This window comes from Megalobrama amblycephala, linkage group LG8, assembly GCF_018812025.1.
Source record: "Megalobrama amblycephala isolate DHTTF-2021 linkage group LG8, ASM1881202v1, whole genome shotgun sequence".
In the NCBI taxonomy this organism is placed as follows: domain Eukaryota; kingdom Metazoa; phylum Chordata; class Actinopteri; order Cypriniformes; family Xenocyprididae; genus Megalobrama; species Megalobrama amblycephala.
In genome coordinates, this window is record NC_063051.1 from 18,994,261 (window position 1) to 19,021,278 (window position 27,018).

A 27,018-nucleotide genomic window follows, 5' to 3' on the forward strand; every position below is an offset into this window, starting at 1 on the left:
CTCTATATAGATTATACATTCTATTTGATATTATCTATTACAGATCAGTGTTTCCACAATGTTTAAAATTAAATACAACTTCATTTGATCAGTCATGCTCAGAACTCATAATTGCAATATTTCCGACTTCACTTGAAGGGCACAATATATAGCTAGTTAGCCAAAAATTAAACTTATGTCATTAATTACTCACCCTCAAGTCGTTCCACACCGTAAGACCTTTGTTCATCTTCAGAACACAAATTAAGATATTTTTGATAAAACCCAATGGCTCAGTGAGGCCTGCATTGCCAGCAATAACACTCCCCTTTTTAATGCCCAGAAAGCTACTAAAAACATATTTAAAACAGTTCATGTGACTACAGTGGTTCAACCTTAATATTATAAAGCAACGAGAATACGTTTTGTGCGCCAAAAATAACAAAATAGCGACTTTGTTCAACAAAGTCGATTTCAAAACACTGCTTCATGAAGCTTTAAAGCTTTATGAATTTTTGTTTCGATTCAGTGGTTCGGAGCGTGTATCAAACTGCCAAAGTCACATGAACTATTGAAGTTTCAAAACACTTATGACACAACAAAGCCTCGTTTACTGAAATCAAGTGATTTTGGTGCTCTGAACCACTGATTCAAAACAAAAGATTCATAAAGCTTCAAAGCCTCATGAAGCAGTGTTTTGAAATCGCCCATCACTAGATATTGTGGAATAAAGTCGCTATTTTGTTATTTTTGGTGCACAGAAATTATTCTCGTCGCTTTATAATATTAAATTTGAACCACTGTAGTCACATGAACTGTTTTAAATATGTTTTTGGGCATCTGAAAGTGTTGACTATCTTGCTGGCAATGAAGGCCTCACTGAGCCATTAGATTTTATCAAAAAATATCTTAAATTTGTGTTCCGAAGATGAACGAAGGTCTTACGGGTTTGGAACGACATGAAGGTGAGTAATTAATTACATAATTTTCATTTTTGGGTGAACTAACCCTTTAATGATTAACTGTTGATCAATTAATCAGCATTAATGATTTAATCTAGTTTACAGATTGTTCATTAATAAATTACAGCACAACTGTGTTCAGTAATCATACAAGCAAATGGTGAAAACACTGTCTATAAAATCATCCAACATTAGTGTGCACACTAGACCCTGCGCTAAATGTATTCATGTCAAACGCGCACCCTTGCCTTGATTGAAAAAAAATAATCTGCAACAAAAGTAATGGGCACAACAAACACTGTGCTCATAGTACAACATGACGACAAGCACTTTAGCATTATTTACAGTGATAATGTTTCTGCCTCTGTCATTTCTAATAAGCACTTCTCTGTTTGAATGTGCACTGTGAGTGAGATGTCAGAGGTCAGCGCTGTCTGTGTGTCTTTAAGCATCTTTGCTTGTGTTCAGATGAGCAGAAGGAGAAATCTGCTTGTTAAGTGGTGGCATTTCCGGGTCCAAGCTTTCCACTTTGTTTCAACTGAAAATACGTTCTTAACAGCCGTTTATGGGCACTATTTATAGCATACATTTAAGCTAAGAATTTAAAAACTCACTACAGTCACTGGGATCACGGCATCCTGATATTTTGACGACCAGAAAAAAAAATGAATCACTATCTGGCCAACAGAGAGTTTGGGATGAAGACAAAAGTTAGGATATAGGCCTATTTCAGTACTACAGCACAGTGAGTGTATATTTTCACAGTTTGCTGTTTGCTTTTGGGGTCTGACGGAGTGCATGAGCTCAGAAACATTGACGTGTGACATCATACTTGATAGTCTGGTGCACTTCATGTGAGGAGCACTATTTGTGTGGCTACATTGTCTGTTAACAGACACCACAGCACTTATGACAGACGAGAACATCATGTGTTCTAGTGGTGAGCAGCAGTGACTCCTTTAACCAAGTTAAAGGGGATGTATGAAGTTTGTACAACACTAATGGCACCTTGCATATTTTCATTAATCAAACAACCTTTTTTAAATGCCCCTTACATGCCCTTTCACGCGTCATGCCTCCCCCAACTCAAACATCACAAAGATATCTCTTACAGGTGCTTATGAAGGCTTGTCTCAACTGGTAAAAGTAAGCTACTTTTAATAAAAGGTCCAACATATTAGGAATACTTTTAGCTGTGTAGCTATGTGTCATGAGTAAGCTAATGGGGCTCGCGCACTGGACGCGAAGCTCAGCAGCACGCAGCCCCGCGACACGTCTTTAAAATTCTAACACATTGTTTTCTATGAGTGTACGCACACCGGTGGCGACATTCCGCGGCGCCCAGCTACGACTCGGAAAACAATAGAAAACAATGTGTTCGAATTTTAAAGACGTGTCGCGGCGCTGAGCTTCGCGTCCGGTGTGCAAGCCCCTTAAGGGTGCGTTCACACTTGTAGTTCGGTTCGTTTGGTCCGGACCAAAAAGAAGAAAAAAAAAACATTTAGTCCTGGTCCGATTAGTGTTCAGATTGGCAATTTTATCACCGAACCTAAAGGCATAGGGATACGTTCACAACCTGATTGTTTGGATTTTATGAGGTATTGCCTATTTTGAGACTGAACTTACCGAACATCTAAAACAATGCTGTGTGCTGAGATAAATGCGCTTGTGTGTGCGTAGCCTGCAGATGATGGTATTTTGGCCAGCTGGGAACCTGTGAGGAGCTTATAAAATTTGTAAAACGAGTCAAAACAGCCACGGGAATCCCTCTGTCACATACACACAAACGATCTGCTGTGCGTCTGATGCCTGTGATGGGCAAACTTATGACTATGACGAGAAAAAACGATATGCGTGAGGGTTCTGTCATTTTTAGCGTCTCATCTTCCTGGTTTTGGTTCGTTTACATGTTTTTGGTCTGTGTTGCGTTCATATATCATTCGAACCGCACCAGAGTTCGTTTGGAAGCGGACCGAGACCCATCTTTTCAGCGGTCTCGGTCTGCTTGTTTGGTGCGCACCAGGGTTCGGATGGCAGCGTTCACACATATTCGAATGAACCGCACTAACAGAGCAATCGCACCAAGGTTTGTTTTAATCAAACCAAATTGACCATGACAAGTGTGAACACACCCTAACACTAGAGCAGAGGACAGGGTCATAAAAATTCTCTCATAATCTGTTATTACCCATCATTTTAAATTTTAATATTTTAATGATAATAAGCTATTTAATATGCTCTGTTTTTGTTCACATTTTTATTTTTATTCACAAATTCACAGGACACGCATTTAGGCTAGATTATGCATATTTATGAAGAGAAAGTTGAACAGACTGTAAGTTACTAGGTTTCATCATGAAATTTGTCCAATACATCGCAATAAGCTTTGTTCTTTGTTACTTTTGATATGAAACAAACTCTCAGCTTTCAAATTCTGTCCATTTTATCACAAAATTCAAACAAATACAATTTTGGCGCTTTATGTGGCATGAGAGATCACTGTAGCGCCTCAGTTCAAGCGAGCAGAGCGAAAGTGAATGTGACCTTCCTCTTTACTACATTACAGAACTAAATAAACATGAATGAACATCAGAAAATATGTTGAAAGACACATGTAATCGCTAGTGATGGGTGATTTCAAAACACTGCTTCATGAAGCTTTGAAACCTTTACGAATCTTTTGTTTCGAATCATTGGATCGGAGCATGTTTCAAACTGCCAAAGTCACGTGATTTCATTAAACGAGGCTTCATTATATCATAACTGTTTGAAATTTCAGTGGTTCACCACTGGTGGCGATCTCTGTGAACTCATGAATCATACGGATTGACTGAGATTGCCCCCCAGCGGCATATCATTGAACAAAGTGAATATTAAAGGTGCTCTAAGCAATGTCACACGTTTTTAGGCCAAAACATTTTTTGTTACATACAGCAAACATCTCCTCACTATCCGCTAGCTGCCTGTCCCCTGAACACACTGTAAAAAAAAACGCGGTCTCTGTAGTCGCCACAAGCTCCGAAAACGGCAATAAAAACAAATTGGTGCAGCCTGGACCACTTAACATAATAAACATGCTCCAGCCAATAACCGACAAGAATGATTTTAAATGCACGTTCATGACTGTTTCAGGAAGCACGGAGGGGAGGGGGAGGAGGAGGAGGAGGGAGGGTCTAGCTAGCCTCTGTTTTGTTTGACAACACTTCAAACGTCAACAGGAAGTTACTCCGCCCAGGATCGCTTAGAGCACCTTTAAGTGTCTATTACCTGATCTCTGATGAGTTTTATACATTTGTAGATGTTTTAATGAAGCATTTGCATAATTAAAAAGGAGTAATAGTAGTTAGTATCTTTTTAGCTGACCCATGCATAGAACAAATAAAACAAGCCCCAAAAAATGTAATACAAATTATACAGACAATTAATATTTAATGGTATTAGATGATTAGTTAATTGCATCTGGTAGATTATACCTTAAATAAAACATTTGCAATGTGTTTGTAAAAGCTGTTTTTATGTATGTTTGGCATGTGTTTGTAGCTGTTTTGACCAGCAGGCGTCACCAGCGTGTGGTGTTTCAAATGCTTCGAAACAGTGAATCATTTTGCAAAGCAATTGGTTCAATTGATTTGAAGCTTCAAAAGGCTTTGTTTCTCCCATCACTAGTTCAATCAGTGTTTCAACCGTGGAAAGACATCAATAAAACAGCTTGTAAACACTGTAACGTAACTCAGAAAAGCCATTCGTTGACTATTAACTTGATAGTCAGCAAGAGTGCACTCGCCACCAAGTGGACAGGGGTGAGAATTACAGTTAAAAGTTACAATAGACCCTCAGTGTAATCTGTCAAAATGACAAACGGCTTTCAGATTTTTCCGTCACTGCTAAAAAAAATTCCGCCAATGATGGAAAATTTAGACTACAAAATAACAAGATGTGTCACTCGTATTGTTTTGAATGGGAGAAAGTGCATTGCGCATTATAGTAGAATAAGTCCCGCCTTCTAAATAAGAGCCAATCGCCGATTGGTAAAGTCATAGCGTCAACGCAACGGCCGTTAGAAGCTCCGGTTCCTATAGAAACAGTCAGACGCGCGCCTCCAAAATGAGACACAAGAGATGGGTTTTTAAGATTGCGTATGTGCATTTGCTTGATCCATCCTGAAAAATACCATTTTTTGTCATGATTCGAGCATTTAGAAACAAAATTTACGAGACAGTTGTTGTCAGATTTCATTGGTGATTTCAAATATGAAATTTAATCGAAAGCTTGGCAAACAGCTTTGGAGAATTTGATGTTTCCCCATTCAAAGTGATAGGAGTTGCACTAGAATGCCCGAGAGGCATTTCAAAGATGGCGGCAAGTGAAATGACTTGTCTTAAAGGGACTTTGGTTAACGCGACCTCTAGAGCGAACACGAGCATCTTGCTTATAATAAGCTACACTAGACACATCAAAGTAAACATTATAAACTAGTACATTTGTCTTTCTGAATAGATGCATCATGATGCTGTATGGTACTGAAGTGTAGCGCGTTGCATCACAATCCCCTGTGCACTTTGACGTGTTCATGACTTGTTTAATAAAAGGCCAAATGCAGCAAATTTTGGCTGGCACTTCTATACGCTGAATGTGTTTTCCCATGTAACACATCAACCATGGTCCGGTTAAATGCACTCTGGCTCAGCCTGCTACAGTAGCCATGCCCAGCTGGAAAGAGATTGACGGATCTGAGCAGGCCGCTCTCAATGTTTTGATGGTACCTAGGGAGGCTCATTGTTTATACATTTGGGGGAGACAAACCCATAAATGGCATACTAATAGTAGACAATAAACAATAAACTGCATACAGTAAGTGTGTGGGAATGTATTTTAACATTAAAAAAAAATTTAATGATCATTCATTTTGAATGGAAATTGATTATTAATATTCCTGAAAAATGAAAATGGACATCCCTAGTCATAATATTTCATATAGTAATATAGATACTACACATTTGTTTGGAGGGTTTTTAGAATTTGACAATTTCCTGTCACAGCTCAGGACTGAATACATACTGTTTTAAAGAAATCCTCTCATTCTATTACAGTATCTCTAAATTAAATTGGTGTCTGTATCAATTTTCTTCTTCTGTGCAGCTGTGCCTTTTCTCCATGCCCAGCTGACTAATGTGATTTACGCAGGTTGGGAAGTTACTCACCCCTTTATTATTATTCTAGATACTAACCTCCTATTTCTGGCTCATATAACAGAGTAAAGACTGGTAGTTAACCTAATGTGTAATTAGGTTAATTACCGATACTGTTGAAGGACTGCATATTTGACACTTAATTAGTTTCACTTAAACATAACCCTGCATAAAAAGAGGGTCAACAGAACTGAGCCTGATAACTGTTCAATGAGACTAAATCAAATTCCTTTTGTCATCTATGTAATTGTATTAGTATTTTTATTATGTATTTATATAACCTGAAAAAGATTGAGTGAGCGAGTTTATTACCTCCATTCAGATTTAGCATTTTCCATCAGGTGAGTCCTATGTTCATAATAAATAATCTGTTTAAATATCTGATGTATCATCTTGTCCTTTTAACAGTTAAGGGGTTTTCCCGTGACTGACAGCGCTAGTCAAAGCATTTGTCAGTTGCGTCTTGCTCCGAGTTCACAACAATTCAGTCTTTTCAATATAAAAGTCTTCGCTACTGACTGACTAGTCTTTGCCACCATCTAATGGCGTAATAATGTAACTTCTGTTGCTGTTCATTGTCAGGGACTATTTTTTTCTGGCAGAAGGAAGGCTTTTAGTGATTTTACTTCATGAAAGTTGTATTGATACATACAGTGCACAGCATAAATGAGTACACCCCCTCTGAACAAATACAAAAGATGTATTTTCTTTATGATCACTAATACAATTCATGGAAAGATGCCAAGACTAAAATGTATTAAACATATACATAAAAACTGAGAAATATATGTCATTAATAGCCATGAAATAAGTAAATTAGCCAATTTTGTTTAAATTAAGGATTGCAGAAATTAATACACCCTAGATTTAATTCAACAAATGTATAATATTCTAGTACTTAGTATGCCCTCCATAATTTTGAATATTCTGCTTTGACCCTTCTTGGCACAGAGTGTACAAGTTCATGACAAATTGTCACATCTGTCCTGTTTAACTCCTGGATGATGAGCTCCTTAAAATGCACCGATCTTTAATAGGGAGTGTTGCTCAACTCGTCTCTATAGAATCCCCCATAGGTGCTCAAGAGTGTTAAGATTGAGTGCAATACATGTCCACAGAAGGTTTTTCACCTTGGGAGAATGCATATACACATTGTCATGTTGAAAAAATGCCCAACAATGCAGGGAATGAGGAAAGGGTAACATCTTGTGTTTCAAGTTTGTGTATTAAATTACACAGTGGTGTGGGAATTCATGACGGCATTAATAAAACACAACTCCCTCACACCTTCAGCACTCATATATCCCTATATAAGAGCTTTACTACCACTGAACTTTACTGTGGGAACCAGGCACTTCTCACTGTACTCCTCCTCTAGCAACACTATAACATTTTGGATGCTGTTAGATCCAAAATTATTGCTTTGGTCTCATGAGACCAGAGTACTGATTCCCAGAATCTATATTTTGTAAATATGGGCTTTGAAAATGGCTAACTGACTTTATTGTGCTTTGGCTACAGTAGGTAGTTCCAGTGAGAACAACAACCATGCATGTCATTTCCGCAGGCTGCACCTTACTCTGCGAGATAAACAGTCACTCTTTTCATCACTTTTGCTGGCTCTGAGACACTCGCTTGGTATTTCTCCTGCTCTTTGTCTAGCAAAATAAATCCCTTATCACTAAATGAAAGCTTAAAATATTTCAGGGGCCTTGTCACGCCAAGTCCATTATTTTTGAATTTCTGTGTTACTTTTGCTATATTTTCACACTTAAAACAATGATTTTGTAATCCTCTTGTACCACTGTCCTCTTTTGTGCTAAGAAATAATTTTCCTGGCAGTTTTCTTCCAAGTGGTTCCATTGTTGTCAGCAAGTCTGAGAATGATTCAGTGGGCTATGTAACTCTTTTAATTGTCAAGAAATTACTTCTCTTTAAATGTGTTGGTTCAACATACTTACCTGTTGATCAAACATTGCCTTAAACTTTCATTTTATTTAGTAAATTTTAGAAGAGTAGTCATGTTTGCTACACAACATTTTATCACCTTGATAAGAAAATCTTATTTTCCTGAATAATTTTGACATGCTTCTTTGGTAATTAAGCAGACTTGCTGGAACATTATATCTCTAAAGAACCCTAACATGTCTTCTAAGTAAATGAGTAATTGCTGACTTTCAGAAGTTTCAGAGGGGGTGTACTCATTTATGCTGTGCACTGTATTTTTTGGCTTTAATATTTGCATTGTATGGTAACCGTTTTATAAAAGCAATAAGGTACTCAAGGTTAGTGCTGTATCGTGAATAAGTCACGGCTGAAGGGGTTGCAGGCACTCTGCTTCACGTCGTGCCTAAAAACACCCTTCAGCCGTGATTTATTCACGATACAGCACAGCCTCTCATACCTTATTGCTTACATATTATCTGTGTTTCTGCTTTACTCATTTTTTTTGCTTTAAAATGAAGAAATTCTGACATGTATTGTATCTATTAATTGGAAGCTGTGAAGCATGGCCTTCATAATGAATTCTAAAAAGGAAAGCATTCGGAGTATGCTTACAGCATTCACAACTACATGTTGATAGAATGAATTATTTAAGCATGAATGCAAGATATTGAATGCAGTCAAACTTGAATCAGGTAAGGTTCTGTGATGTACCTTGAAGACCATTACAATTTCCAGTAAACAATGACATGAAAACTTTCATCTTCCAGTTGAAATATACAAATATACAAATACAAATGCTTTTTGACCTTTATAAATAGCTTTTCCAATAAGTTAGAAGGTTGACAGTTCAGAGCAAACCTCTGTCTATAGTTTGATTAGGCAAATTAAATTAAATTAAATTAAATTAAATTAAATTAAATTAAATTAAATTAAATTAAATTAAATTAAATTAAATTAAATTAAATTAAATTAAATTAAATTAAATTAAATGTTTAATTTATTAAATTAAATGTTTAATTTATTAAATTAAATGTTTAATTTATTAAATTAAATGTTTAATTTATTTAATTAAATATTTAATTTGTTTAGGGATGTTACCCATTTTCTAAAAAGGTTAAATATTTATTACTTTTACTGCAAATTTGATGCATAACAGTTAGCAATGATGTCCACTGGCATTGACCACAACTTGGCAGAGATCACACTGTGTAGGCGATAAAAATTGTAAATATTCTCCTGCCAAAACTGATGTTATGATACATTTAATGTGTGTGTGAGCTATTATTTAATATATTTTTTTAATTATTTATATATTTCTATATTTTATCATTTAATCACTGCGCAGTTTGGTCTTTGAGGGTTAATGATGAACTTGAATATGCCTCCCATGGTGCACTGAGAAGTGTCAAGAATCTGAAGTGCGGATTACTTAGTGGAAAACCAGGCATTAAGAAGAATGACTTTGCACAGTCTATAGAGCCATCTCTGATCCTAAGATTAAACACCCAGAGGCTAAAGTTCTACAGTATGTACAAAGCTGATGTAGTCTTTGGCCCCAAATGACAGCAACTTGTTTATTGACATCTAGTCATGCAAGCAATGCCTTTAGGGCTGTATTTAATTGCATTTCTAAATCATAGTTTCTCTGCATATTGCATCTGTCATTAGCAGCTACATGTATTTGTTGCAGCAGATGAAAGGTCAAACGAACACTGAAATAATTGTGTAAAACTTGCTCATAACAACCTGAATGCAAAAAATGCTTGCTGCCTGAAGAACACATAAAAATATCTGAGTCATCCTTATTGTCATGGGTCACAAAGGCAGATGAAGATAGTCCCAAACAACAAAGTTTAATAGTAAATCCAAAAGGCAATGCAAACACATATAAATACAACAGAGATCGTACCAGATGTGCAGGAGAAGGAACAACTTAAGTAGTGAACACAAACGAGGATAATAGAACACAGCTGAAACCAAGAACACAAATGAGGAGCGGAAAAACTGAACAAAGGAACATATGATGGGAATGAAAACAAACTAAAAGTCCATGATAAAGAAACTAACAGAACATAATGGTGACAATTATCACATAAAAAAAAAAACTGGAGTTACCATTACAATAGTCTGACAGAAGGTGCTGCTGTCCATCAACGAATTGTACAAGGTTTGTTTCTTTTGGTGACCAATTTAACTAAAAATTGTAACTTGGAAGTATGTGTGCTACACAAAAATATAAAAAGCACTTTGGACAAAAAATCTATTTCTATTCCTTTTCCATATTTTGCTTCCATTCTTTAGTCATATTTTCATGTACCCCACACCCGTTCTGACCTTCTCTCCATGCATTCATCAACACCTCCAGCAACCCCCCTCTTTCTCACTTCCTGCACGTACGATCTGTGAAGAGGATGTGAAATCCTGCGCTGACCAGCTGGCCCCTATCTTCACAAAGATCCTCAACGGATCACTGGAGCTATGCAAAGTCCTTTCCTGCAAATGTTCCACCATCATCCCTATCCCAAAGAAACCCAAAAATCACAAGATTGAAATATCTACAGACCTGTTACTTTAACATCTATGGTCATGAAGTTATTTGAAAGACTGGTGCTGGCCCACCTGAAGGACATCAGATATAGATAATCCAGTCAACATGGGACTGCACTACATCCTGCAACATCTCGACAGACCTGGGACTTATGTTGGGATCCTGTTTGTGGACTTCAGCTCGGCTTTCAACACCATCATCCCAACACTACTCCAGACCAAACTAACCCAGTTCTCTGTTCCTAGCTCCACCTGTCAATGGATCACCAACTTTCTGGCACCTAGACAACAGCTAGTTTAACTGGGAAAATTCAAAATTCACATCCAACACCTGTAAAATCAACACGCCCCACTGCTCTTCTCCCTCGACACCAGTGTTTCCCAACCTGGGGGTCACGATCCCCACTAGGGGTCGCTAAAGATTTACGAAGGGTCGCCAAGCTCACTCTAGTTTGAGGGATTAGGGATGAAACGTTTGCCAGTTTGAAAAATGGCGGAAAGAAGTGAACGCTCTGTTGTGTTGAGCGCGTGAGCCATTGGCGATTGAGAGCACTCAGTGTGGGTATCAGGAGAGCAAGCAAGTGAAACATCGAAAGAGAACATCTGCGCACATCCACATAAACTTCTTTTAAATGCGAAATTGATTTTCGTTCTTTTTTATTTGTGAGACAAACATTTCTCTGCAAAACTCAGTTAACGCGCGTGCGAAATGCCCCTTTTGCGCGCTCAAAATATGATCTTGCGCGCACCGAATTGTGGCAGAAATGTAATTCCATACGGCACCAGCCCAATCGGTCCACGCTGCTCCGATGCATCTCGAACAAGCCTTCTATCAACAATCACGGATGTTTCACTACTATTGATGCTCATGGCTTTGCGAGCATCCAAACACAGCGCCATAATTTGTATATAGACGGAGATTACAAGTGAGCTGCTATTAGCTCGATTAGCTGCTATTTCAAAAATGGCGGTCACAAGTTTCTTGTTGGTCACAGTAACCCCGCCCCCAGCCCCTGACGCAAGCAGTTCTTACTTCTAGCCCAGCAATGTTTTGGTGCTACTTACGAACCACTTTTCCTGGTTCGGAGCTGGTGCTTTGTGTGGCGAAAGACAAAGAACTGATTTGAAACTAGGCTCTGGCTCTGAACCAGCACTCAAACTGCCTTGGTGGAAAAGAACGTCAGGGAATAGAAAATCTCCACAGTGCCTTTTGTGCATTTGCAGTTCTTTTTTTCTTTTTCTTTTTCACTTGTTACTTTGCACTTTTTTAGAAAATACTTACCATTTATTTATTTAGGATATTAAATTTTTTGATCCTTCATTTCCATGATCTAAAGAATTAAATGGTTGTTGTCATTTGAAAGTGTGTAGGCCTACTTGCATTATTATGCTGTTATATTATGATTATATATTCAGTGGCATTAAATAATATCGTTTATCGCAATTATTTCTGGAACAATATATCGCACAACAAAAAGTAATTATCATAACACTGCTCTACACCAACGACTGCACAGCAAAAGACCCCTCTGTCAAGCTCCTGAAGTTTGCGGACGACACTACACTCATTGCCCTCATCTAGGACAGTGACGAGTATGCTTACAGACAGGAGGTTAAAGAACTGTCTGTCTGGTGCAGTCACAACAACCTGGAGCTGAACATGCTCAAAACAAAGGAGAAGATTGTGGACTTTAGGAGAAACCCCCCATCACTCCCCCAACTCACCATAATGAACAGTACTGTGGCAACAGTAGAGTCATTCAGGTTCCTGGCCACTACCATCTCCCAGGACCTGAAATGGGACACTCACATATTAGGCTCCATTGTGAAAAAGGCCAAGCATAGGTTGTATTTCCTTAACCAGCTGAGGAAGTTCAACCTGCCACAAGAGCTGCTTCTGCAGTTCAACTCCACAGTCATAGAGTCTGCCCTCTGCACTTCTGTAACTGTCTGGTTCAACTCGGCTACCAAATCAGACCTCAGAAGACTACAGCGGATAGTCCAGACTGTTAGGAGAATCATCAGTACACCCCTTCCCACTCTCCAAGAACTGTACTCATCCAGAAAAGAACTGGTAAAATCACTCTGGAATGTTCAGAGGATGCAGCTGAAGGGAAGGCTGATTTCAAAGGACAAAAGTAGTAACACTTTAGATTAGGGAATACTGTTCACTAGTTGCTTATTAGCATGCATATTACTAGCATATTGGCTGCTTATTAGTACTTATAAAGCACATATTATGCCTTATTCTGCATTAATATATTTTTGATCCCTCCCCATTCCTAAACATAACCACTATAACTACCTTTCTAACTCTCAGTAAGCAGTAATTATGAGTTCATTGAGGGAAAACCCCTAGTTAATAGAAGTTAGTTAATATGTATTCCCTAATCTAAAGCGTTCCCAACAAAGCATATTTAGCTTTTATAAACTGAAACGTAACCAAGCTGCTAAATTAAATGGAAGAATTATGGCTGCTGTCTCATTCCAAAAAGACCAATGCCACCTCATCCGCAACTATCAAAGAAAGATTACACAAAGTGAGAAGCATTTATTATAAATACTTTTCTTTGTGTGTGCATATATTTATGTGCATGTTTGTGTAGGCATGTGTTTGTGGGTGGTTGACAGCACACGGTTATTTAAATGTCCAGAATTTTAAAATGAGCATCATCATGAGCATATGGTGTGACAGAATGGCTTCTCTCAGATTTCCACTGAAATAAATACAATGAAAATAAATCCCAATTTAGACTGAAAAAATCTTAAAGGAACATAAAGTGTTAAACACAAGTCAAGCTCTATCGACGCCATCTGTGCTCTGCTGTCAATTAGTGAAAATAATGTTGAGTCGCCAATGTTGTCTACGTAAAATTTTCCCATTCAATGAGGCTGAGCTGCTCAGTGGCAATAAATCAACACAAACTGAAGATTCATGGATGAGTTTTAGAGGATTCAAAAGCATTAAAATGGGTTTCTCACAAGGAAAAAATGCTGAGGATTATTAAGATGAAGATGAATGGAAGAATAAGGCAGACCGTAATTCACAATTAAAACTTGGAAACACGATCTGAGGGTTTTTATTAAGCAATCAGCTTAATGTATATATAGGCTATATAATGAACACACCATAAGATATTTTAAGAATATTGAAGCCCGTTGTCTTTTCACTGAATGGACATAAAAAAAACATTCACCAGTAGAAAGAAAGCCATGCAGGTTTAGTACATGAGTGAGTAAATAATGACTTTTTTAATTTTATATAGCTACTTGCTAGCAAAATTATTGTGTACTGTATACTATGAATATTCACATCTTGCTCAGTACTATGTACCATATATAGCACAAAGAAAGAAGACTGATGAATGTTTTTAGAGACCACAGGCTGCTGCCTCTGTGTGTAATGGAAAGAAAACAGCCAGACAATATCCCAGAGGAGACCATTTCTGGGGTTTATACACCACTGTGGAAGCCTTCCTGTCAGGGATTTGATTCTCTTTTTCATTCTCTGCCAACTTCTGTCACTTCTATCTTCTTATGTTTCTGTGAAAAACACAACTAGTTATCTTTTTGTCCAGCCATTTCATGCAATCTCTCCCACTTGCTTCCATTGTTTCCAGCCCAATTTCCCTCTCTTATCCTCCCACTCTCCCGTTTCCATCCGTCACCTTCTCTCATTATTTACTGAGAAAGTGCATGGAGAAACGTAAAAGCAGAGACACTGCAAACAGAAGGTTCTTGGAGCAGCGCTTGTTCTGCAACAAATATTCTGAGATCATTACCTTTGAGCCAGCTGCTCTACCAATTTGAAGTCACCGGTGGCTAGGAAGAGGGCAAGGTGCTTTGAAACTACGCTTTCCAACTAATTACTAGGTGTTTTCTGAGAATCCTCCCAAGTGGAATTGTCTATCATCCATCCATTTTACTGCCTCCCACCTGCTCTTTCAGATCCAAGTATTTCTGTCCCTTTCATCACATGTGCTTTTCTAATCCTGTTTTCTATTAAACTTACTGACGTTTCATCTCATGTACTGGTGAACACCAGATGGTGCAAGTTGGCATATCTGACAGTATGAAAACAAACAAATTTAATACAACACTTAGAAATTCTTGTTCCATCATACCAGGGGTCTTCAACAGGGGGTCTGCGAGTGGTACTGCAAGGGGTCTGCCAATTATTCCTTGATATTAAACTATTTTTTTGCACAATAACAATGATAATAATATGCGTTTATCAACCCCATTTCCAGAAAAGTTGGGTTTTTTTTGGATATTTGTTTATATTTACAAAATACAATTTGTTTGTCAGTGAAAACATTGGAAATCCTTTCTTTGTACTTTTGTCAGTTAAATAAAGGTTAAAGTGAAATAACAAATCACATATTCTTGATTTTATTGCATTTTACAAAATATCCCAACTTTTCTGGAAATGGGGTTGTAATATAATATAATATAATATAAAGTTAACTTCAACCACATGCTTAAGTTCAATTTTTTTGTTGTCCTGCCATTATGAAGTAAAACTGAAATTTAATGCACATCTGTACATCAATAATAATTATTGTATTATTATTATTATACAGTATTTTATATATATATTATATAATACTATATATAATACTATAATATATATATATATATATATATATATATATATATATATATATATATATATATCAGCACTGCTGTGATTAGGCCATAGGCAAGTAATGGATTAATAAGACCAAAGATTGACTTTTTGAAACAAAAACAAATTATATCTCATGTTTAACCACTATCTACATAAGCGGCAATTTCCCAAAGGACTGGCCAAGATAAAGCTGTTCTCAGCGGGTACATGAGTGCTAAACGGCCGCTGACGGCCTGGAGTTCACATTTCTGAAAAAACGCCTAAATAAATTTTCATAGAGGGGCTATGTTTATATATAAATGGCATATTTGAGGTCTAAACAACTACATTCTCACCTAAAAATAAACACTTAAAACTACATTCCGTGACACAATAAAAGTAGTATTTGTAAAATTATAGTGGGTTTGCTCCTCTGAAGCTCACTGTGAGAAATGCTGCCAGTATAGATCCGGCAGAGACAATTATATTATATTATATGAGAGGTATCCCTGCTCTGTCTTATATTGACCAAGTTTTTGGATTGAAAATCTTTATAAACACACACACACACACACACACACACACACACACACACACACCCCTTCACACCACTATATGATGAACCCAAAACAATGGCCTGACAACAACATGAAATATTCAACAAAACTAGGGCACGATTTCCATAGACAGCTCCAAATGACACACTAGGTACACCTGGGAACAGCATGCCAAGCTGTTGGCTCTTCCCAGCAACTGTCATTGTGATATAGTGAAATGGCTGGCGGAGAAACATTCAACATCTGGCTCAGCAGAACCTGAGCAGCATTGGCTTGGTTTTGGGCACAGTCTCACAGGAACATATGCTTTGGGTTCAGACATGCATTCAAACACTCAAACTAAGAAATTTAAATGAAAAACCATTCTCACATCAGCCAACAGCACTGTATATTCATAAAAAATTAAGGCTGTGTAACAAATCCTAGTTCAGACACAGTTCAGATACTGTCACAAAAGAATAAGCATGAGGGTGTCAAAGGCTTTAACTGCATTTCCTACAAATTTTATTGGATGGCATTAAATGCAGAATTAGTTTGTCAGTTTAGGTTTGGGTTGTACTGCATACTGTAGTTGGCACATTTTTACTATCCTAGACAAAATTGTATATAAGGATACATAGTGTTTGCACTCTTATACAATGATCAGCTCAAAAAAGGTAGAGGTGCTATAAATATGAGGACTAAAATATTTAAGTATCATACACTGCGCCTGTATATTTTTTATGTCTCTCATAAATTTAAGCTCATTTATTCAGCAAGGTTGTATTAAATTGATCAAATGTGACAGGATTTATAATTTTACAAAAGATTTCAAAAAATGCAGCCTTGTTGAGCCTAAGAGACTTTTAAAAAAAAAAATTATCAATCCCAATCTTTTGAATGTTAGTGTGTGTGTTTATTTATACTTACTGCCTTTGGCTATTCAGAGTCCATGTATAACTGAGGGAAATAGTACTTTTATAAAATCTGTACAATCACAATTCCCAAATAAACCATCTAGGAGATTTCTAATTCAATAATCTATTAAGGGTTATAATAGCAGAGCTGAAACCTTATAAATTCTCAAAGGCCACACATGCAGGCATCAAATGGAGCAGCTTGGCCAGCCTCATCATGATGTATTAGCTCCTTCCAGACACCCTGTGGAAAAAACAGGTTTCCTCTCTCCACACACACACACACACACACACACACACACAACGAGCCTATATGTCACCACAGAGTAAAACATTACACAGCCGCTATCCACCACATTATGTGCCCTCCTCCATTTTCTCTATGATTAAAAAGCTAAGTGGATGGATTTTGGATTCAGTTAATTATCCACATACAGGATCTGAAGCTTTAATGGAAAATACTGTTTACTATTTACATCCTGCTGTCTGCTAAAGACCCGATTGATTTAACTATAGACCTTCACTGAAAACAAAGCGTATTTTAGAATCCAATCACTGCTGCCATTTGACTGTGAATTTTTTCTTTAACATCCACCTTGGTTCTTTTGGTTTCATAATATTCTCAGAGCCACGGATTATATTTTCTTAAGCTTTAGCTTAATTCCAGACATCCGGTCTCTGCTTCCCTCTGCATTTATAATTTTCTAACAAAGATGATTTAAGCCAAAATGCAAGCCTAGGATTTTATTTTAATTTTTAATCGGAATAATTGGTGCCCTAATTCAGAGACTGTGAAACCATAGTGAATACAGAATTTTTGCTTGTTAAAATACTTCCATGCATTAAAATCTACAGAGATAATCTGACTCTCCATGGGATCTGAAGCTGCGATAACCACAGATCATCTCAACAGCAGCTTTTCAAATCACTGCCACTGTTAATGCCATGTTGAATCAGGTCAAACTGGCACTGTGCACTGTGCTTATACAAAAGAAATCAGCAATTGATCAAATATAAATGTCATGTACATTCAACACAAACACTAAGCTCAGTTACTCTCTAAAAACCGCTTTAATCAATAGCAAAGAACCACATTATTTTTTATTGAGGTTTTAATTTGGGTTTAATGATTTATGGTGGAGAATAGTTTATTGGAATGATTTATGGTGGTTCATTAAAAGCTATAAAAAATATCTTTAATTAAATCAATTAAAATGTGTAATTACTTTCAGATAGAAATTCACATAACACATAAATGTCAGTTGAGACATGCAAAACATTCTCTTCAATACAAGCTTAAAAATGCATTAAAAAAATACATAGTATCAATACCGTATGCAGTCATCACTTACTATTGAGCTACTGCATTTATAATACTACCAGTCAAAACTTTATATTAAATGAGCTGCATATTGCCCTAAAGATAGGATTGTATAAGTGCTTCAGTAGGCAAATAAAATAGATTAATCTTGACATGAAGAATGATCCAATCATTCTGTCTAGAGTAGACTAATGAAAATGCCACTCAAACAGGGGCAAATTCACAGTTGACAAAATGCATCTACTTATCTCATCAAAAGTGAATAAAACTCAGCCTGTGTTACCATTATAGATTTATTGAACTGTGTTACATAAAACTGAGTGGACTGGGGCCAATGCTGACAAATATCTCCTGGCTAATATGCTGTTTTCCCAAGGTTTTATGCAAAAGACACAACACTTGGTTTGGCACATCTAGAAAAATAGGCTAAATAAAACAAGCAATTGCAAAGACATGACATCATGAGACAATGTTCTCAGAGTCTTTTCTCAAACAAACACCTAAAGGCCACATAATGGAAACTGGATACTCTTATGTCTTGTTAAAGACCATTAAGTATGTTAGTATAGATGCAAACAGATCCAATCTACAGAGAACATGCATAGAAAACTTTGTTACTGTAACTGTGTTTAGATGAGTGATAATGGCTTGTGAGAGGAAATGTCTATTTTTTCATATGCAAATAACATAAGCAGAACCAAAAAATTGTTGTCATACCCATTTCAGTTTGCTAAAACAACACCCGTGCAACCACAACCATGAAAGTTTGCACAACATCAGCAGTTCATGAGCTCTTCCTTCCTAGAGGCTTGTCAGGCTGTTTGGCTCCATTTCATTTGCAATCTAAACTTTGCATAAAAACTCATTGACTGAAAAATTCAGTTTGTAATATCTCTGTCATTGTTTACCCTTTCAGTTATTCCAGCAAACAGTTCAGTGGTTCAAGACAACCAATTTTAGCGTGTTACTAATAAACCAAAAAAGCAGAACATGCACATACTGTTGGCAAGTTCATTCTTCAATAGAAGGAAATGTCATATTTGGTGCATTTTTCACATTTAAAACCTGTGCTACAGAAATAACAGGCATGCAAAGTTTCATAACTTTTAACCTCATAGTCACAAAGTAAAAAAAATAACATCTACAAAAAGCAACAGCTTCTCTAATAAGCCTAATAAGCCTTATATTAAGGCTGCATTTGTGAATTTTTTCAGAAATAACAGCGCATAATTGCCTCATTAAAGGAGTCATGGCATGTTTTTTACTACAATTATTATTTTAATATGTCTCTTGAGGTTTACTTACAATGTTAAAAAAAAAATCATATCCGCACAAATTGCTTTTTTCAACCCTCATTATGACTCGACGTTTTAAGAGGGTGTCACCCTTAAGGCTTGTCAGTAAATGTCACTGTTATGACTGGCTAATGTCATTGCACAGGAAAAAGTACCAACCCCCCATGTCAAAGCAAACGTTCTTTTATTCTCTCAATTGTTCTGTTCTCAGGAGCAGCTCAAGTGAATCTGTTCACTGTCTGTATCCAGTGTAGACAGTGACAGTGATTATAATGGGTTCTATTTGCTTTTGACGAGACACTCGCATTCACGAGCAGGTGTCAGCTGTTCAGCGACTGAACGCCAGTGGGAGGGGCATACAGTGCAATGATGTAAAAGTATTCATCAATGTCTTGATCTAGAGGCAGTCATGTGCAAATGTAAAGTCACCTCTAAAGTCACAAATCCCACAACATCTAAATGTGCCATTTTTGGAGCTTGTTTATTTAAATCCTCTTTTTGTACTGAGGAGGACAATTTAAGCTATGAAACTTGCAGGATGCAATAATGGTAATGTTTTAATGAAAAATTAGTTTTCTCATGTCATGACACCTTTAAGGTTACAGCCAGTTTGATTATTATAAATAACTGTGATTAATCACAAAACTTTAATTTTACAGGTCCTCTAAATGTCAGTCATGCATTTATATCTTGCTAAAACTGAAGCTAAAGCAGTTTTAAGTTTTAAAAGCAAGGAGATTAATGAATTTACAGTGGGTACAGGAAGTATTCAGACCCCCTTAAATTTTTCACTGTTTGTTATTTTGCAGATTGTTAGATTTATTAAAAAAGAAAAACTGAAATATCACATGCTCCTAAGTATTCAGACCCTTTGCTATGACACCCATATATTTAACTCAGATGCTGTCCATTTCTTCTGATCATCCTTGAGATGGTTCTACACCTTCATTTGAGTCCATCTATGTTTGATTATACTGACTGGACTTGATTAAGAAAGCCACACACCTGTCTATATAAGACCTTACAGCTCACAGTGCATGTCAGAGCAAATGAGAATCATGAGGTCAAAGGAACTGCCTGAAGAGCTCAGAGACAGAATTGTGGCAAGGCACAGATCTGGCCAAGGTTACAAAAAAAATCTGCTGCACTTAAGGTTCCTAAGAGCACAGTGGCCTCCATGATCCTTAAATGGAAGACGTTTGGGACGACCAGATCCCTTCCCAGAGCTGGCCGTCCGGCCAAACTAAGCTATCGGGGGAGAAGAGCCTTGGTGAGAAAGGTAAAGAAGAACCCAAAGATCACTGTGGCTGAGCTCCAAAGATGCAGTCGGGAGATGGGAGAAAGTTGTAGAAAGTCAACCATCACTGCAGCCCTCCACCAGTCGGGGCTTTATGGCAGAGTGGCCTGACGGAAACCTCTCCTCAGTGGAAGACACATGAAAGCCCGCATGGAGTTTGCTAAAAAACACCTGAAGGACTCCAAGATGGTGAGAAATAAGATTCTCTGGTCTGATGAGACCAAGATAGAACTTTTTGGCCTTAATTCTAAGCGGTATGTGTGGAGAAAACCAGGCACTGCTCATCACCTGTCCAATACAGTCCTAACAGTGAAGCATGGTGGTGGCAGCATCATGCTGTAGGGGTGTTTTTCAGCTGCAGGGACAGGACAACTGCTTGCAATCAAGGGAAAGATGAATGCGGCCAAGTACAGGGATATCCTGGACGAAAACCTTCTCCAGAGTGCTCAGGACCTCAGACTGGGCCGAAGGTTTACCTTCCAACAAGACAATGACCTAAGCACACAGCTAAAATAACGAAGGAGTAGCTTCACAACAACTCCGTGACTGTTCTTGAATGGCCCAGCCAGAGCCCTGACTTAAACCCAATTGAGCATCTCTGGAGAGACCTAAAAATGGCTGTCCACCAACGTTTACCATCCAACCTGACAGAACATGGAGAGGATCTGCAAGCAGGAATGGCAGAGGATCCCCAAATCCAGGTGTGAAAAACTTGTTGCATCTTTCCCAAAAAGACTCATGGCTGTATTAGATCAAAATGGTGCTTCTACTAAATACTGAGCAAAGGGTCTGAATACTTAGGACCATGTGATATTTCAGTTTTTCTTTTTTAATAAATCTGCAAAAATGTCAACAATTCTGTGTTTTTCTGTAAATATGGGGTGCTGTGTGTACATTAATGAGGGAAAAAAATGAACTTTTAATGATTTTAGCAAATGGCTGCAATATAACAAAGAGTGAAAAATTTCCGTACCCACTGTAATTAATCATTTTATCAGACTCTCATTGTATTAAACTGACAGATGTTACAACAATTTATGTTAGATGCAGCCCTAATATCACTTCCCTATGTTAAATGTAGATAGGAAATACTGGTGGCTCCAGGTTCTGGAAAATATGAGGACACACTTTATCTCCATCTTCATGCATATGCAAACAGACACAGAATCAATCCCTATAATTAATGTCACACTGACCCTCCTCTCACTGGCCCATGGCCAGGCTCACAATAGGAGTGCATGGCAACGAGGAGGTGCATGAGTGCTGCTGGCAGAGTACAATGAGACGCACCTGCTGCTTATTGCACCTTGTCACCACAGCCAAAACCCCTCCACCTCAATCTCTGCACCAGTTCTGGCCCATTGGTGCAAGGTGTCCTGAGCTGACAAGCTGACATGGCCCTAAACCTACGCTTAACTAATTGAGCCTGAACTACTTGAGCCTGTAAGGCTGATCAGCCTGTCGGGCACAAGGAGGTGTGTATATCATGCCAATACTGACTGTGCATGAGGAGCTTCTCCTTGAGATCCAAAACGGCAAAACCTAACTGGGAGGCCACTTAATAAATGACCACCTACTCCTCTGGCTCAACAACCTATCCCTTCTGTCTTGAACATTGGAGGTCACCATACATGACTTTTGTTTAAGCCTTTATAGCCACCCTCTGAAGACTTTCTTCCTTGAAATTTGTATTTCTGACCAAATAAAAGACTTTCTGAAGCATGAAACTGTGTCCGTCTTCAATCCCTGCCAAACAATATACAAGAAACTAATCCATATTTGAATAAAAGAGAGGTTTATTCAGTATTCTAGATAATTTTTATAACAATGGACTGAAGTAATGAAATGTATGGTTTTCATTAGCCAAAGTAAACGAACAATCAGGGAGATTGATGACAACTGCTGTGTGCTAAGGTCTAACAGATGAGGTACTGTGTGGCTGAGGTCCTGCACAAACAATTATACATGAGAAATCATAGCACACAGTACAAACTTCAATTAAAAACTTTGGGTATCTGCTCAGTAAAGCAACACATTCAAACTAACCCAGCCTGTTACAAAGACCTTGTAACATAGATTCATAAACTCACAACGCACATTCAGTTGAGTGGGAGGGCAATTCCCCACACTCACACTTTAAAATACAGACTTTCTTGCAAGCCAAGCATTGAATGTGTTATTCTGGTATGAAATTTATCAAGCAAACCCTTTATCCTGTGTTACTGAGGGTCCATCTGTTCAACCAAGGTCTGATTGATTGTCCATGAGATGATGGCAGCAAACATGCTTGGCTCAACAGGGCAAGTAATTATGAGGAAAGCCTCAGAATAGGAGAAAAGCCAAGTAGCATTAGGAGGGCAAACGAAATCACATATGATCTTTCTCATATACACTCTCAATCTCTGGACATTTGCATCAATGGTTTCTAGTATGTGGTATATTCTGCCATAAAATAGTCACTTTTATAAAATCCTTAGAGCAATATGAATAATAAGAGACGTCAAAAATGATTAAAGAATTGTCAAATAATTTGATTAACTGATCTTTTTGTAAGCATCACCTAAATTTATTTCCATTTTTTCTGATACTCCAGAACAAAACTGCTATAGTTATGCCTAATAGGGGCCTAGAAAATAATATCCATCAAATTGTGAACAGTGATAATAATTTAATTGTAATGTTATTATTTCATCAGGATTAACTACAAAAGGAACTTAAGCTGGTGAAAGAATCTACCCAGAACTAAATTGGACCTGTAACAGCTCCATGTGGAACACCATAAAGAGATGCCGTCAGAGCCAATTCTGTAAATATTTTATATGTCAGCAATACAGATCTTCTTGCTCGCCGAGTTGGAAAAAAATGTGTATTTATATTGACAAAAATGCACGTAGATAATGTCTGACGTACATGTGATAGGATTGAAGGGAGAAAGGAGAATTATTCAAAACATAATATGGTAATAGTAGGAAATCACACACAAATTATTCTATAGAAAAAAACAAAGATGGCAATATAATGTGGTTGTGTGGAGATGGGGGGTATTTCCCAGGGCTCACTGCCTTGCCAGCTGACAGCACTTCAGTCTGCTGTTGTTGGCTGAATGGTGACTACTTCAAACAAAAAACAGGGTTTAACCCTGCAAACAATTATTTTGCATGGATATGTCAAACTGAAAGTTAGTACATCTGAATACTGAGTGCTTCCAACAGATTAAGCTAAATCTAACATATAACATTTCTGGTGCATCAGATTAATTGGGAAACTATATGTATTGTTATACTAGAATTAGTTACATTTGTATGTAACGTGCGTTTTACTGCAACAAACTTCCACTTAGCTCAAACATGCCCTTTACTTGCGCAAAAAAAAGCCTATAGTTAATAAAGTAGGCTATAGTAAATCACAGTGAAGATGTTGAAATGCTTTAAAATAGTATGTGGTGTATGTCATGTGTCAACAAACCATGCACAAACTGAAAACCTCTCTATTAACATACACAGATGCTCCGACTAAAACCTGCTCCTTGCGACAGGAAAATCAACAACTTTGCTTCCGTTTTCAAGGGAAAAAACACAGAAATGGCTGCTGCATTCGTTTGAAATCGTTATTTTAATAATGACTGTCCCAGCTAACAGGGAACGTTCTCAGAACTTTGGTTAACATTCTGTCAAGGTTCTCTCAAAGTTATGAGCAAGCGTTCCAGTAATGTTGACAGAATGTTTGTTTATGGCTTATGTAAGTTATCTGGTCTTTAATAACGTTATCAAACCAATAGCACAAAAATTGTATTTACACATCAATCATGGAACGTTTTGAACATTCAAAAATAACGTTTTCATTTCTTAATGGGAACGTTAACAAAACGTTTTTGTAAAATATTTGTGTCAGCTGTGGAGTTGTTTTTAATTCCCGCGTCATCGCTGGCTGCCTTTCCATTCTATATAGTAGGAATTAACTCTTTTGATTCCGAACTAACACTTGGTTACAAAAGACTACATTGTAATGCTACTGTACAAACGGAGACAGAATGATACATTTAGAAGAACAGCACTCAAAAAGTACCCTTATCATCTATAATACTAAGTCTTGTAACAACAACAACAAAAAAACGCTGTTATGAGCGTTGGTATCAAATCTATCAGAGCAACTTAATCAGACATCACTGAATAATCCTAATGAACAGCCCTCAGCATCCCAACTGAGAATCCTGAGATGAAAAAACACTCCATTTTCAAAATAGAACGCAAAAATATCAAAAATAAAGGCAACAGTGTAAACAATAGAACAAAAGCAGGAACAAGCATCTGAGCATAATTCTCACCTCAAATACGGATCCACTTTCTTGCACGTGGGAGACAAAAGAGGCACAAAATGATCCCGTTTTAAACTCGTGATGAATAACACGAGTGCTGCGCCGTTGTGTTTTTGTGTGTATAACCCATGAGGTGGACCAGAACCGTCAATGAAGAAGAACCAGCATCTTCTGTCCCGGTATCGAAACCCGCTCCGCTTGTGTCCTTCAGCACTGCTAGTCGCAGACAGTCTGAACTGATATACGGGGTACGTACAGAAGAAACGAACACTCCAACTACAATTAAAAAGATGCTGGTATTCGTTTTTTTGTGTGTGTGTGTGTGTGTGTCGCTTTGGCAAGAAGCAGGCGGTTTTCACGCGCACCAGGCTTGCGCTTTCGTTCTAGAGGCTGAGCGTTCACTGTGCCTGTCAAAAGCAGAGGAGGATCTCCAATACAAGAGCGCTTATATACACTGAGACGTGGGATGCGTGTGATTAAGTCACTGGATGGGGGGATGAATGCTCAATTTACTGCATTTATTTTATGTTCGTCTCCAGACATTGGTTCAAATAGAATATTTGTCCTGCACGAGTCACTAGCCTGACCAAAGCCATTGTTGAGGCTGGGGATACTGTCACTTTTTACGACAGTTAATGTTTTAGGGGTGGGCTGTTACTGAAAGTCAGTTTTATTACATGTGCATACATTTAAGCCTTGCCTGCAAAAAAAACTGACTTAAGCCTTGTCTGTGATATACTCTGTGACAACTTAAAATACATGTCTTGAGAGTATGGTTCAGCTATTTGGTAAAAATCTACCTTCTTTATATAGATGACCGTTGAATGTATGCCAGGATGTGACAAAAAAAAATGTTGGTTTTGAAACTGACATTTAAAACCAATAGTTGCTTAGACAGACCTTGTGACACATTTCCCCCATTTGACAACTAGACCTGGTTCACACGCTAAAAAAAATCAGGTGACGAGCAGTGCTGGTTTTGACGCAGCTTTTCCAAGGGCTTGTTTAAGTCAACTTTGCAGAAACACAGTGGTCAAAAAGAGAACAATGCACCACATGATATAAGAGGTTGTGCCAGTTTTCATACAGCACACTGTGAGCAAAGATTTGATGGTTCCAGCTGCACTGGACATCATAAAATACTACAATGTCTAGTTGTAAAATACTGTTTAATAAAAAATAAAAAAAAAGGGAGAAAGATACTTGTCATTTTGAAAGGTACAAATTGGGGATCCTCATTGCCACACTGGTGGAACCAGTACCGTCAGTGTCAGAAGAGGAGAGAGCAGATTCACAGATAAGGGTTTTTTATTGAAACATGTAACACAAGGAATGACTCCGGTAAGCCAACTGTATCAGAGAAAGCCACCGAGGCACCACTTAACTGGAAATTGAAAGTCTCCTTGTCCTTATAGCAGGTATGGAGGAATGAAGATTGTTAATGTGATGATGATCGCAACAGATAAGAAACCACAAGGCAGGTAAGTTAGGTAAGTCCACACACACACAGTAGAGAGAAAAGAACAGACAATGAGGTTAGGCAAGATGACTGCTTATGTGTTGTGTTGTTGACATAGGCCGGTAAGAGCTGTGTGTGTAAACCTCACTCCCCTGATATCAAGAGGCGCTCTGGCAACAGATGATAGAGATTGTGGTCTTTAGCCTCCTTGTTAGAGCGCCCGTCTCCCATGCCCGGGACCCGGGTTCGAATCCCGCTGAGAGTGGGCGGTTCGAACAAGAGGGGTTACACAGGTTAGAACTAGGAGGGATGCTGAGTCCAGAGTGTGCGAGGGAAGGAGGACAGGTGTTATCGTGACATCTTTTCATTTTTATAAAGGCAGAATTGATTAATCTTCACTGTTACTTGTTTAAATTCCATTCAGCTATCTTATTATTGTCATTATATTGTACATCAGCATTTATGCTACAAATTAACAATTCATTATTGTTTTCACACATATGGGAAATATTGGCCGATACATTACTATAAGTTTGAATTCTTTAGCCTGTGCATGTCCAATTATTCAAAGACATCTTGAACTTATACACCATGCAATTTCAAATTATTAGATGGATTTGAATTTCTAAAATATGCCACTAAATA

The 27,018-nt window shown here is 37.7% G+C and overlaps 1 protein-coding gene across 1 annotated transcript in view; it reads right to left on the bottom strand.

Moving 5' to 3' along the window:
* pde4ba (phosphodiesterase 4B, cAMP-specific a) overlaps positions 1-25,310 on the bottom strand; it is a 181,156-nt gene extending 155,846 nt beyond the window's left edge. Inside the window, exon 1 of the mRNA XM_048199880.1 lies at positions 24,924-25,310. The gene's annotated coding sequence lies outside the window, so the exon portion shown is untranslated. The remainder of the gene's footprint in view (positions 1-24,923) is intronic.
* Positions 25,311-27,018: the final 1,708 nt, after the last annotated feature.